Genomic DNA, 13,914 nt, shown 5'->3' with positions numbered 1-13,914 from the left:
GATCTGTGCCTTGACACAGTGCTGTCTCAGAGCTCTACGGAGAATTCCTTCGACCTCATGGCTTGGTTTTTGCTCTGACATGCACTGTCAACTGTGGGACTTTATATAGACAGGTGTGTGCCTTTCCAAATCATGTCCAATCAATTGAATTTACCACAGGTGGACTAATATCAGATTTTAGAAACATCTCAAGGATGATCAATGGAAACAGGATGCACYTGAGCTCAATTTCGAGTCTCAAAGCAAAGGGTCTGAATACTTATGTAAATCAGGTATTTATTTTCTAAATATTTAATACATTTGYAAAATGTTCTAAAAACCTGTTTTCACTTTGTCATTGTGGGGTATTGCTGAGGATTTKATGTTATTTAATCCTTTTTCGATTAAGGCTGYAACGTAACAAAATGTGGATAACGTCAARGGGTCTGAATACTTTCCGAAGGCACTGTATATTTCAAAACAAGTGGCAGGGCTGCCGTTTGGTTGTTTTTCSAATCCCAGATTGCAGCTTTCAGACACTATAGCTTTGTTCGGAGAGGTCCCACGAAGAAAGAGAAACCCAACACCTGTCATGCCAATGTTCCAGTGATTTCACCCCCTCTGCCTGTAAAAGTGGCCATTCTTCTGCTATCTTGAGGTGGCTACAACTGACCCCTCTCCCTTTCACGTTTGATTGCTCTGAGATGGGTATTGGATGGTGGGTAGAGGTTGTTCATGATTTACTAACAACAGCTGTATTGTGAAAGGGAGATCTGTGAAATAACTTRATTGAAAATGGGGAATCTCTCTAGCGGAAAGGGAATGTTCTTGTCAAACAAATGTTACATACTGTGGTTAATACTTTCCACTGTACTATGTACTTTACAATATAGCAAATGACATTTCTCTTGGCAGAGTTTAAACATACACTATTAAGTTCACTACTGTGAGATTTTTTTTTGTAGACATTAATATACAGTACAGAGTAAACCCACAAGTTTAGGCCTCTCAGATGATGGCTCTAATCGGGCTCTGATCATTGTCTGAATTTGGAGAATAATGAAGTTGCCCGTTGGTGTCAATGGGAGATTGGTGGCACATGTTAATGTGCTGAATACTACACGCATACATTACGTCTCATTATACTGTTTCTCCTTTWTACACTCTTAGAAAAAAGGGTTCCAAAAGGGTTCTGAGGCTGTCCCCATAGGAGAACCCTTTGGGTTCCAGGTAGAACCCTTTTTGGTYGGTTGGTTTCAGGTAGAACCTTTGGGGATTCCGTGTAGAACCCTCYGTGAGAAGGGTTCTACGTGGAATCCAAAAGGTTCTACCTGGAAGAAAAAGGGGTTATTCAAAGGGTTCTCCTATTGGGACAGCCAAAGAGACACTTTTTGGTTAKTGATATCACCTTTTTTTCTAAGAATGTGGGACAGCAGGTACAGAGTTCATACCAGCTGTGTGTATAGTTATTTTCAGGAGCCTGTCGCCATCCCCTGTTGCGTTCGACCAAACCCCTGTGCAGTAGACAACTTTTCTTTGTATTGGTGTGGTGAATCATTTTAGACACCATTCGGGAGATCTAGAGTATCTCTGCATCAATAAAAATATCCATATAGAGGTACAGATCTTGGCTGGCACCAAGCCAAAGCCTGTCCTGTCCTCCTGTCCTGCCACGAGGGTCTGTGAGAAGGGATGGGTGGAGAGGGGGCCCGGGCAGAAGCATCATGGCATGGTTCTGTCTGACATTCCTCCCTGCTCTCAGGGAGAGACTGACCCCTACTGGAAGACGCACTGGCACCAGCACTCTCTTCTCTCTCTCTCTTCTCTCTCTCTCTCTCTCTCTCTCTCTCTCCTCTCTCTCTCTCTCTCATCTCTCTCTCTCTTTCTCCTCTCTCTCTCTCTCTCCTCTCTCTCTCTTCTTCTCTCTCTCTCTCTCTCTCTCTCTCTCTCTCTCTCTCTCTCTCAATTCAATTCAGAGTGCTTTATTGGCATGGGAAACATATGTTTACATTGCCAAATAAATAATTATACCTCTCTCTCGCTCTCTCTTTCTCTCTCTCTCTGTGTCTGTCATCTCTCTCYTTATTTCTCTCTCTCCCACTATCTATCTCTCATCKGTTTCTCTGTCTCTCTCTCCCACACTCYAGCATTCTCTCGGTTTCTCTTTTCTTCTTTCTCAATCACTCTCATTGCTTAGGTCATTAGAATAGGGAGTCTCGTCGGGCGTGTTGCTGGCCAGGGATAATTGGGTGCCATAAATCACAATATTTTTACTTATTCATCCATTACAGTCGGTAAGTAATCTAATTTAACAAATCAGTGGAAAGCCAACCAGATTATTGATTGAGTGAATGAACGTTGTCATCAAGAGTTGTCATWCCACTCTGAAATATGGGCTATAGCAAATCGCTTATGTTTAGAAATTGTTTATATGACTTTTTACTTTTGAGTGTTTTTGACATGTACAAGTTTGTACACGTTTTTCCCTGCCACTCCTCCATCTCCCTGACTGCTAATATAGTAATCCTCTGGGGATGTTAGTAACAAGAGGAGAACAACTAAAGTGGCATTGATATTTKAATCTTTCGTATTAAAGGTTGACGATGGCTCCAGGTAAAGCAGACAGAACCGTGGGGTTAGCCTAGTTAGCATCACGATGTCTCTGCTGGAACAACATTAATCTGATGGCCAGGCTAGCGTTGAAAAGCTGACTGCTGAATCGSTCAGTTTGGGGCTGTGTGGGAGAGAAGCCCTGGCCTAGCTCATTCATTCTGATGAGCAGGTCAGAGCYGGCCACAGCAGAGACAGGAATTATCAATAGATCAGACAGCCAAAAGAATCTCACCCCTCCTCATGACCCCGTGAAGAGAAGCAGGACAATGGGACTTATCGTTAGGAGTTAAGGGCCTAGATACATCACACTGGGTTTTAATTCTGTCTTTACAATAAAAGTTATTACCTTATACTCATAAATAAATTGTTAAAATAGGATTACGTTTAGATTGCAATTGTGGTGTAAGGATTTATGGCCAGCGAAAACTAAACAGGTTCTTATATCATGTAATTATTTGGTATGGTTACAAAACAAAGAGGTATATGAGAGAAAGGGGTCTTTAGGTCCCCAAACAAGTATTGATCACCATAGAACTCATTGATTGAACGTTGACCATTTAACATTGATTGAAGACATGACATGTACGATCTAAATGATATCTAGAGAACGTCTCCCTTCTGCCCTGCGGAAGACCCTTCTCCGGGCTCTACCCTACTCTACTTGTCAGCAGATAAATGACAGGGAGCATGTAAGAGAAAGGGCTCTTGGGCCAGGGCATGTAGCAAAGGGCTCTGTGGAAGCAGCCGTGAAAGCCCGGGGTCGTGTTCAGACGGATCAGGGTCAGAATGGATGCACTTTTGATATGGTGACGTATATGGTTGAAATGTATGTGAAACTGTGTGTGAACACGAGGGTTAGAACTGTGGGAAGATTCCTCAGTGCAGAGGGGAGAGGGGTGGTGGCAGCTGCCATTGTGTTCAATACAGCTTCAAAAGAAGAAGCTAGCGACTATAGCGTCCCAACTACCATTGTTCAACTGAGCAGAAATATCAGTAAAATCACCTACCAAGCAACTGTGGACAGGCTCACTTTTGTCAGCAGTTTTGACTACGAGCACAGAAAGCCCTGGAAGTAAGAGAACAAGAGATACTAACATAGTCTGTTTAGAAAGGTTACGTTCAATTGTTTGAAGTATACATTTTATGATTTACAACGCTTTCTACTGGCATCGTAAGTTGGCATAATAGATGCCAATGATGATAGTATAAGATCCCTGGGCACACATGTACACACACATGTACACACAAACGCACACGCACACACTTGTGAGGCTAAAGCACACAACTACTAAAGGCTAAAGTCACCATCAGACTAGAAAGAGAAAGAAATGCTGTGAGCATAATTCCATCCTCTCMGGGGAACCCTGGGCCCTCTCTCACTCCGTGTTGTCAGGTGGCTTGCTGCCACAGCAAATAGGCCTTCTTTGAGAACGCGGGAGGGACACAATAATGTACCTTTTCTGTGGGGCTACCCTGTGATTTATAGAGTTTTACAGCTGTAGGTTGGTAAGGGCCGTTCAGGGGAGAAAAGGGAAACGAAGTTCATAAAGTGCTGCCACAGAGATGTCAGTCACACAGTGTGGGGGAACTTTGGGAACCTTGCACTCAAATTGCTTCYTGTCATTCCAAATGGCACTCTATTCCCTATATCAGGGGTTCTCAAAGTGGGGTACGCGGACGTGGTACTGCAAGGGGTCCACGGCCAGATCTCAAAATATATATATTTTAATGAATATTACTAATAACAGATTAAACACATTTTGTCCAAGGGATCCGTGGAATAACTGTAGAGTGTGTAATACAATACAGTGTCATATTGTTCATCTACAATTGATGTTCTTAACCCTGGACAACATGGGCCTGGGAGGCTCACAAGGATATTGGTATCCACAGTACTTCTTGTATTTCCCCCCAAAAATATTTTGGGGTTTACATAAACGCACTGTAATTTAAGCTTTAGAACTGGCTCATGGGAAAAATGTGTAGAATTAGCATTACACAGCATACACTCTTGTTTTAAGAAAGGAGAAGGGGAGTCTTGATGGGAGCGCCAACTGTAGATAAATATCTTCAGGGTGTATTGCTGACTTTTCCTAGAATTGAAATGCATGAGAGGGTAGATTCTGTAAGCCAGCTGTTGTTTCGATTCTACAGTTAGAATAATGACTGATGCTGATTATAACAGGAATACTGACCACCAGCCAATTGTACCATGTAACCATACTCAACTGGCCATGCTCTCAGGTCAGGGTTAGTGTCATGGAATGTTACGCAAGTAAAGTTCCAATGTTCTAATACGGAATCGAACAATCGATCCACCGGCGGGTACTCCACATGGTAACTCACTGAGWTAACGATGACTCAAATATATTATATTACTAGAAAATGTTTGAAATGSCTGAGATCTCACTTGAGTAAATGATCCTATTACATAATCATGTTACACAATACACCCATAGAAAATATGCATAGAAAAATCGAGAAAATGTGTAGAAATTTTATGAGAAATAATTCACATAWTTTGCGTGGTCACCATAGACTGTATAGTCTAATTACATTATTTTCACAGCTCGCCTTTTGCTACCTCACTTCGAATTCCCTGTAGGATGTCCATATTCACCGCCTAACAGGATTTCTGGCACCGCTACTAAGTTCCCTTGTGACCTGAAATGTTGCTTGTTCTTAAATGCTGAACTACAAAGTTCATTGAAGAATGTGTCAGCGTGTAACTGCGTGGATGGTTTTGTGCCAGGAAGAATCCCCTGACCTACCTCCCTAAAATAGAGACACCCTCTAATTCAGCCACAGAGAAGTGTATAATGTGATTATAGCGCTTGGCAATACAGACTAGCACTGCCTGTCATTGACCCCTTAGTGGAAGCTTTTTGCACACCGCTTGTGAACAGTGAGAAACACTGAGKCCTGTAAGCTTTAATACTGGGACACATGACAGTGGGAGGGGGTTCAGTGCGAAGGCTATTCTTTCTGCTATAGAATGCTTGGCTGTATGCCAGTTATATGCAAGCCTTTGGTAGACTACATCAGACGTTCTTATGGGTTAGTTGACAAGCGGTCTTCATGTTTTGCTCTATTTTGTTGACGTTGAAATATATTATGAGCGAGTCGCATCACTTTCTGCAGAGAGAAGAATCCGGTATTGTTTGARGCACCAATGGTGGACCATGACGAGACCAGGGGCTCATTTCACAAACCGTGCGACATGAGGGCTTTTGTGTGGTACTGCTCTTGCGTTGGAGTGTAATAAAACATGGTCACAGCTGGAAATGCGCAATTTGTTTTCTCATAACCTTTTTTTAAATTTCTATTGTTCTTTGGCAACGTTTTTTGGGATGGTGTTGCCACATTTTTTTTTACTTTCCCATATGAGAGAGAGGTCCTTTTCTAGAAAGTGTTTGTATGCCAYGGCATGTAACTTAACCAGCAAAGGTCATCTTCCAGTCACTTTACATGACTGCATATCTCCTAAGTACAAAATAWTATCAGAGCCTCTGCTTCACTGTGTTACTATCGCCCTATGGCCCTTCTGTGTGGTGAATGACAGACAAACGGGGGGGGGGGGGCGATAAAGGAGAGGTGTGAACTAGAGCTGGGCGAGACAAGGGGCTCTGCGCCACCACCTTCAAAAAGCAAGCCACCTCCTGTTTGGCAGGCATCCTGTGCCCAATCTCAACAGGCCGCGTCACTGCTGCTAGAGAGCGGGATGCTCGCTGCCCGGCAGAGAAAAATTGAAGGAATGCTGCCTCTTGTGCCCAGGCCGCCAGGCCATGAGAACCTGACCCTCTCTGATATTAAATCTGGTAGTGCTGCAGAGGAGAGGAGACCAGAGAACCAGCTGTATGCCTCTATACATACCTCCACTGCAGAGCACAGCCATTGTCGCCACACACACCTGGGATTACATTGACTATGTCTTATTGTTCACTTGTAAGTTATAGTGACTCAATACTCCAAACGTATATCGAGTGGGAAAGCATCACTGGAGCCAATGCAAGCGATGCCTATCTTCTAAACACCGGCGTAAGCAACCTGTTCAACTAACAGTAGGCTTGAATACGCACGCACGCACACACGCGCACACACACACACACACACACACACACATTCTCTCTGGACAATTTCATCCCGACCACTTCAATTCCCAATGAGTTGATTCTTCCCCCGGTCAAAAGGAGCATCCGCCCACACGACTGTGATGAAGTCTCAATGAGCTCAGTAGTGTATCAGCAGGTCACCGTTGGAATGCAAAGACCAGACATTTGTTTCTCTTAAGGGGGTTCGTTGAGCTACTCCCCAGGGGGGTTGAAGATCAGTCCGTCGCTGAGGTGTGAACTGTAAAGATATAGTCCTGCATGGCCCCCTCCGTCCGCCGTGTATGACTGAAGATCTGGGCCTATATTTACAAAGCRTCTCGGAGTAGTGCGGCTGTGCTGACCTTGCATCAGGTTCCCCCTGTCCATAAAACTGTAGTCGTTGTGATCTAAAAGGCCAAACCGATCCTAGATCAGCACTCCTTCACAGAAGGAGTGTAGATGTGAATCCACATGGGCTAACTCAATGGTTCAACATCTGACTGGAGTCTGACTGTTTTCTTAGGACAGTTGAACGCCTGTTGAATGACTTGAATGAACGATCCAAATGATTATGGAAAACTACATGGCCTATAAAGGGTTAAATGGCCATTTCATTGTTTGTTTAGACTAAAAACAATCATTCACGGCTCATGATTGCTTATCAAGTGGTATGCCCCGCCGGTTTGTGATGCAAAGAGCATCCAAATTGAACCAATTAATACACAATGGTGGTCACTCCCATACCCATCCACACTAAGTCGTTGTGGTAAGCATACCGCACACACGGCAACTGTTATGCCAACTCACAGATGAAATGCCRTATTTATGMTTCAGATGGGATTTCCTCAAAGAAAGGATGACGGGTGGCCCATTACCAAAACATTTATGATCTGCTTGATATTGATTTTCGTCACAGTGCTACGATCAGTGTTTGACTTGGACTGAAACACTCATTTCGGGACCTCAGGCTCCTGCCCAAGTCAAGTCAAGCACTGTCTACGATGCGATCATATCAACAAACAAGACAAGTCAACAGACAAAACATCTCTAGTTCCATCTCTTTATTAAAACAGACATTTTGAAACAAAAAAAAAATCATGCTTGGCTTAAAAAGAGACTCATTTCCCCTTTAGATGCTCTCAGGCTTTCCCAAGGAATTCCTGGAATTTGACAAGCCACCCACTTGGTCTTCTTCTCCATTCATTCATGCTGCCGCAGTCTCCCCTCTCTCCTCATTCCCCGAGCTGGGTTCTCCTTTATCTTCTGTCCCATCTCTGCTGCCTAGCTGCCCTGGCTATGTAGGAAGCCATTCAGAGCTAATGAACTGCTGAAATCATGCAAACAGCTTCATTTGTAGTGTGTGTGTGTGTGTGTGTGTGTGTGTGTGTGTGTGTGTGTGTGTGTGTGTGTGTGTGTGTGCTGTCTCTTATACACATCTAGATGTGTATAAGAGACAGGTGTGTGTGTGCGTGTGCGTGTGCGTGTGTGTGTGTGAGCATGGGGGTAGGGAGATGGGATGGCCTGGTCTGCAAAGAAAAGGCAGGGGCTTTTACCAGGATTACATTGAGTTTTCTTTGAATCAAGAGAAGTAAAGGGGGAACAATAGTGAAAAGGCAAAGAGAAGAGTGAAAACAGGTGGAGAAGGGCTATGTGAGGAAAACTATGGAATTGATGATAGTAAACCATTGGGTAATTGGAAGTTGTTGGTGAATTGCATAGCTATAAACATAGGCCACCCTCAGGKAAACTAACCTAAGGCTTTTAGTTGTAAATATTGTTCCCACTCTTACTATGTACAGTACCCGTCAAAAGTTTGGACACACCTACTCATTCAAGGGTTTTTCTTTATTTTTTACTGTTTTCTAATTGTAGAATAACAGTGGAGACATCAACACTATGAAATAACACATATGGAATCATGTAGCAACCAAAAATTCAAAGCAGCCACCTTGATGACAGCTTTGCACACTCTTAGCATTCWCTCAACCAGCTTCACCTGCAATGCCTTTCCAACCGTCTTGAAGGAGTTCCCACATGTTCTGAGCACTTTTGGCTGCTTTTCCTTCACTTGTCAGTCCAACATCCCTAACAATCTCAATTGGGTTGAGGTCAGGTGATTGTGGAGGCCAGGTCATCTGATGCAGCACTCCATCACTCTCCTTCTTGGTCAAATAGCCCTTACAMAGCCTGGAGGTGTGTTGGGTCATTGTCCTGTTGAAAAACAAATGATAGTCCCACTAAGCGCAAACCAGATGGGATGGCGTATCGCTGCAGAATGCTGTGGTAACCATGCTGGTTAAGTGTGCCTTGAATTCTAAATAAATCACAGCCATTGTCACCAGCAAAGCACCCNATGGCGTATCGCTGCAGAATGCTGTGGTAACCATGCTGGTTAAGTGTGCCTTGAATTCTAAATAAATCACAGCCATTGTCACCAGCAAAGCACCCYCACACCATCACACATCCTCCTCCATGCTTCACGGTGGGAACCACACATGCAGAGATCATCCATTCACCTACTCTGCGTCTCACAAAGGCACGGCGGTCCTCACGAGAGCCAGTTTCGTCATAGTGCTTGCCGGTTTTTGCGACTACACTTTAAGACACTTTTAAAGTTCTTGAAATTTTCCGGATTGACTGACCTTCATGTCTTAAATTAATTGTCTGTCTGTCGTATTTATTTGCTTATTTGAGCKGTTCTTGCCATAATATGAACTTGGTATTTTACCAAATAGGGCTATCTTCTGTATACCACCCCTACCTTGTCACAACACAACTGATTGCCTCAAACGCATTAAGAAGGAAAGAAATTCCACATATTCACTTTTAACAAGGCACACCTGTTAATTGAAATGCATTCCAGTTGACTACGTCATGAAGCTGGTTGAGAGAATGCCAAGAGTGTGCAAAGCTGTCATCAAGGCAAAGGGTGGCTATTTTGAAGAATCTCAAATATTAAATATATATTGGTTTATTTATAGTTTTGATGTCTTCACKCTTATTCTACAATGTAGAAAATCKTAAAAATAAAGAAAAACCCTTTTGGCTGGTACTGTATATCCAAATGCAAGTACTGTATTTAGTAATGCCATCAAATCACATCAATCACCAACTGACCGTACTCATAATGAAATGAGAATGTTTAGACTACCCAAACCTGTTGAGAACCCAAAATGTTGATGCACAAAAATGTTCAGGCCCAAAAATGTTCAGGCCCAAAAATGTTGATGCACAAAAATGTTCAGGCCCAAAAATGTTCAGGCCCAAAAATGTTCAGGCCCAAAAATGTTCAGGCCCAAAAATGTTCAGGCCCAAAAATGTTGAAGCCCAAGTTTGTTTACTGTTTTACTGTGTTTATGACTGGGAAGGAAGTTCCTAAGCTTGAGTTGTTTTAGGATTTTAAAAGCATTCCTATTTTAACATATGTTTATAAGTGCTCCATATTAGGATAGGCCTAGTCCATGTTCTCCATTGTTGGAAATATTAACATAAAAAACATATTGTCACATTTACTAGAACCATAGAAATAGAATTATTAGAAGGTACGTAGCCCTTCAGACCACGCCAATTTGAATTGAGATGCAGTATATATTCTATGGCTGGAGCTCTCCAGTGTGGTACACATTTCCTGTTAGGTGGGATGCTTGCAAGCGTTGTTCTGATTCCATGCATGGGTTAATGTTACGAAGGCTTCAGGAAGAGATCATCTACGCMGATCATCATCCTGTGCGTGTGTTGGTGTCACTGTCTGCATCATTTATTTTTCATTGCCACCATTTTAGACAGATTCTTTAAATTGTTCCTTTCTTTTGGATCCTTCCTTTCCTTTTTTCCTCCATCCGTGATAGTTTGGCGTATGGAGCTCCACCCTGGAAATCCGGGGGATGTGCGGCTGCCGGCGGCCATTTTTTAGTTGAGCCATATGGTAACACAAACTGATTGTGTCAAAGCCTCGTCAGAAATATACCGCAGTCAGAGATAGTGGAGGCCAACAATGAGTCAGTGTTTCCTGACCGTGCTCCTCGGGCCAAAACAGATACAGGAGGTCTGAGACAGTTTCCTGCAGATAAGAGATATTAGTAGCTAGGGGAAAGCCTGCTTGGCTTGGCTGCCTGTTCAGGGCAATATTGGTAGAGAGATATAAAACCATTAGAGGCTATTTTGATATGTCCCTGGGGAAGTAATATGTAGTAACATGAGTTTTCCTAATCAAATATTTCCAAGAACAAGAAGAAAAAAAACATTACTAACATTTTAATGTAGTCAAGAAGACTGCAGAAGGGTGTCTTTGGACCACCAAATAACTGCACATGGTCAGACTAACCGAAGGACAATGGCGTCCTCCCAACGAGTGGGTTATTATTTTATCTGATTAAAAACTTTATTGATCATTCTATTGGAATGCTGATTTTGTTGGTCAGTTATGATGATGTGGAATAATGAGCAAAGAATGGAGGTCAGACAGAGAAAAATACATTGGCATAGAATGCTGCTTTCCATATCAGCTCTGAATGGACACCAACAAATAATGAGCGCTTCTCTCGCTTCTCTCCTTTGTCTGGAGCGCTCACGAACTATTCACTTCTTTCATGGGGTTATTAAGACAAAAAAAGCGACAACTACTTCGCATTGTCTCAAGACCCAAATTATGTTGATAAGGGACAGGGAGTATAAACGATGGGGGCTGTCTCACATGATGTAACTACTGTCTAAACACAGTTATTCATTAAAGATCCGAGATCCCACAGAATCTGTGTGTGGGGAATAAGGGGGACTCCCAACTCCAATAAGCCCCCCCCCATTCATTTCTTTTTGTTCTTTGTGTTCTGTCATCCTTCTGTTTTTATGGTTTCCCTCCTCATCATCATTCTGTTTCATTGCTTTTGCTACAAGTTTTCCCCCCAACTCCAATAAGCCCCCCCCCCCCCTCACCACACCCTCTTCGTCCTCACACCCCACGTTATGGCTGCTCCACCACAACCAACACCACCACACATCAGCCCCTCTCCTCACTCCTCAGAACAAACAGTCACCCCTTCTTCGTCCGAGACGTCACCCCTAACTCACCCCATGCTCATTACCCTCATTACCACCCGGTCGCCATAGCTGGGCCAAGCATCCACCTGTCAGAGCGTTTCACTGGGCAGCGGCCTGATCTGTTTGGTCAGCATGAGATGGGATTGAAAGTGCACGGGACCCTCCAGACACACAYACACACACGCATGCATGCATGAACGTGCACACGTACGCACGCACGCACACGCACAGACACACACATTACCCTCCAGGCCTATAACTGTCTACAGCCCCTCTCCACTCTTCCCACACTGCTGTGACCAAGGCCCCTTGTTTGTCTATTGTTCTGAGAATTAGGTCAGGGGCCTCCACRTCATCTGTTCATCGATCAGGGGTCTTAAAAAAAWAACTATTGCAGATTTTATTTAATTGATATAGAATGTAAAGCATATTGTTACTAATGTTAATCTGAGGATGAATTGCTTGTCTTGGAGGTTTAATTACATTTAGGATAAGGGCCTTAGGTTCGGAGTATTATGTAATCCAATGCTTKTTACCATAGCATAACCGTACTAGGTTACCTAGTACAGTAATAGGCCTAGTATTGTGGCCAATATTTTATAATCTATCCATTTTCAAAGTGGTTCTCAGCTGCTACTGTAAAATGTAGCCCTGAGATAATATTCCAACTTTCAAAATAGTCTAGACCTCTTCTTGAATACAGAAATCCAGTCTGTAACCTACTGGTGGCCTACTGTACGTTTTCTACAGTCCTATTGTATATTTTGAATCATTTTAAGACATGGTTGAGTAGCAGCCAACATTTTCATGGAGTCCTTAAAGTCATCAGAGAGAACCAGGCTAAAGTTGAAACTCTGTATATTTCCCCTGACTCTGTGACTTCACGGGACTGGGAAGAGGTTCAGAGGCTAGAATTTCTCAGTCAGAATGAGGGTATTTACTCTTTGTATTTATTTTCCAGACCTCTGTTTGCTTTTGGATATGAATGGGGCCCTTCTATCCCGTGTTCCATACTCCCCGGCCATCAGCTCGGCGTCGGCGTAGGAAGTCGTCATTTGGACAGTGTAACATTGTAATGTGCTTTCCAGCCACCCCACAAATGCCAAAGGGCTCCCTTGTTGTTGTCCTTCSTTTCTTGTTCACTTCTCTTCTGATTTGTAAGGAAATATACCTAAGCTTTCACTCTTTACCCCCTGACTGACTGACAGCCTAAGGATTAGACCCCAAATATTCMAAAATCTCATTAGAATATAGTGACATTTAACTATTGTAGTTATATCCCAACAAACCAAAATTGGTTCTGTGRAAGTTCCCAAAATATTTGTTAGGTCRYGSCAAATGTTCTCAGAACACAAAAACTGTCCAGTCGTGCTGATGATTATAGAATGTTTGGAAAAAAACATTCGCCTGATGTTGCAAGAACGATCCTAGAACATATTTTGTCTGTTCTTTACAGGTTCCCAGAATGTTTCATTAGGTTATCGGAACAGTCTGGTGAGAAACATAAAAACTATCCGGTCGTGCAGATGATTCTAGAATGTTTATTTTAAGGGTGCAATAAACATTCACCTGATGTTTACAAGAACATTCCCAGAACACATTTTGTCTATTCTTTAAAGGTTCCCAGAATGTGTATTTAGGTTGTGCGRAYATTGTGGGGATATGACGAGAGACATGTTCCCAAAACACTAATTGTGTCTAGTTGTACTGACATTCAGGTAATGGTAACAGAACAGCCTTTCTGAGTTATTTAAAGATTCCCAGGACATTTTAYTAGGTTTTGGGAACAGTGTGTGTTCATTACAAGAGACAAAATAAATATGCTCAGTTGTGATGACTTTCATGCAATGTTTCACAGGACATTCCCTTYATGTTGTACGAATGTTGGCAGAACACCTGGTCTAAGATCTTTAAAGGTTCCCAGAACATTTAATTAAGTTATGGGAGTTGTCTGGGATGTTKCAAGAATACTTTGGGGATATACACATAGGTTGCACAGAACACATTTTCAAAATAAGTCCCGTTTTATGATGTTCATAGCATATTTGTTTTAGGTTTAACATCATATTCTATTGATGTTCAAGCAATATATGTACATATATTACATTTTTTAATTTTACCTTTATTTAAATAGACAAATATACATTTGACCTAGTCTTGGAGGTCCTCAGAACATTTAGAAAATTGTATATTT

This window comes from Salvelinus sp. IW2-2015, linkage group LG26 (genome assembly GCF_002910315.2).
Source record: "Salvelinus sp. IW2-2015 linkage group LG26, ASM291031v2, whole genome shotgun sequence".
NCBI lineage: Eukaryota > Metazoa > Chordata > Actinopteri > Salmoniformes > Salmonidae > Salvelinus > Salvelinus sp. IW2-2015.
This window is presented reverse-complemented; position numbering follows the sequence as displayed.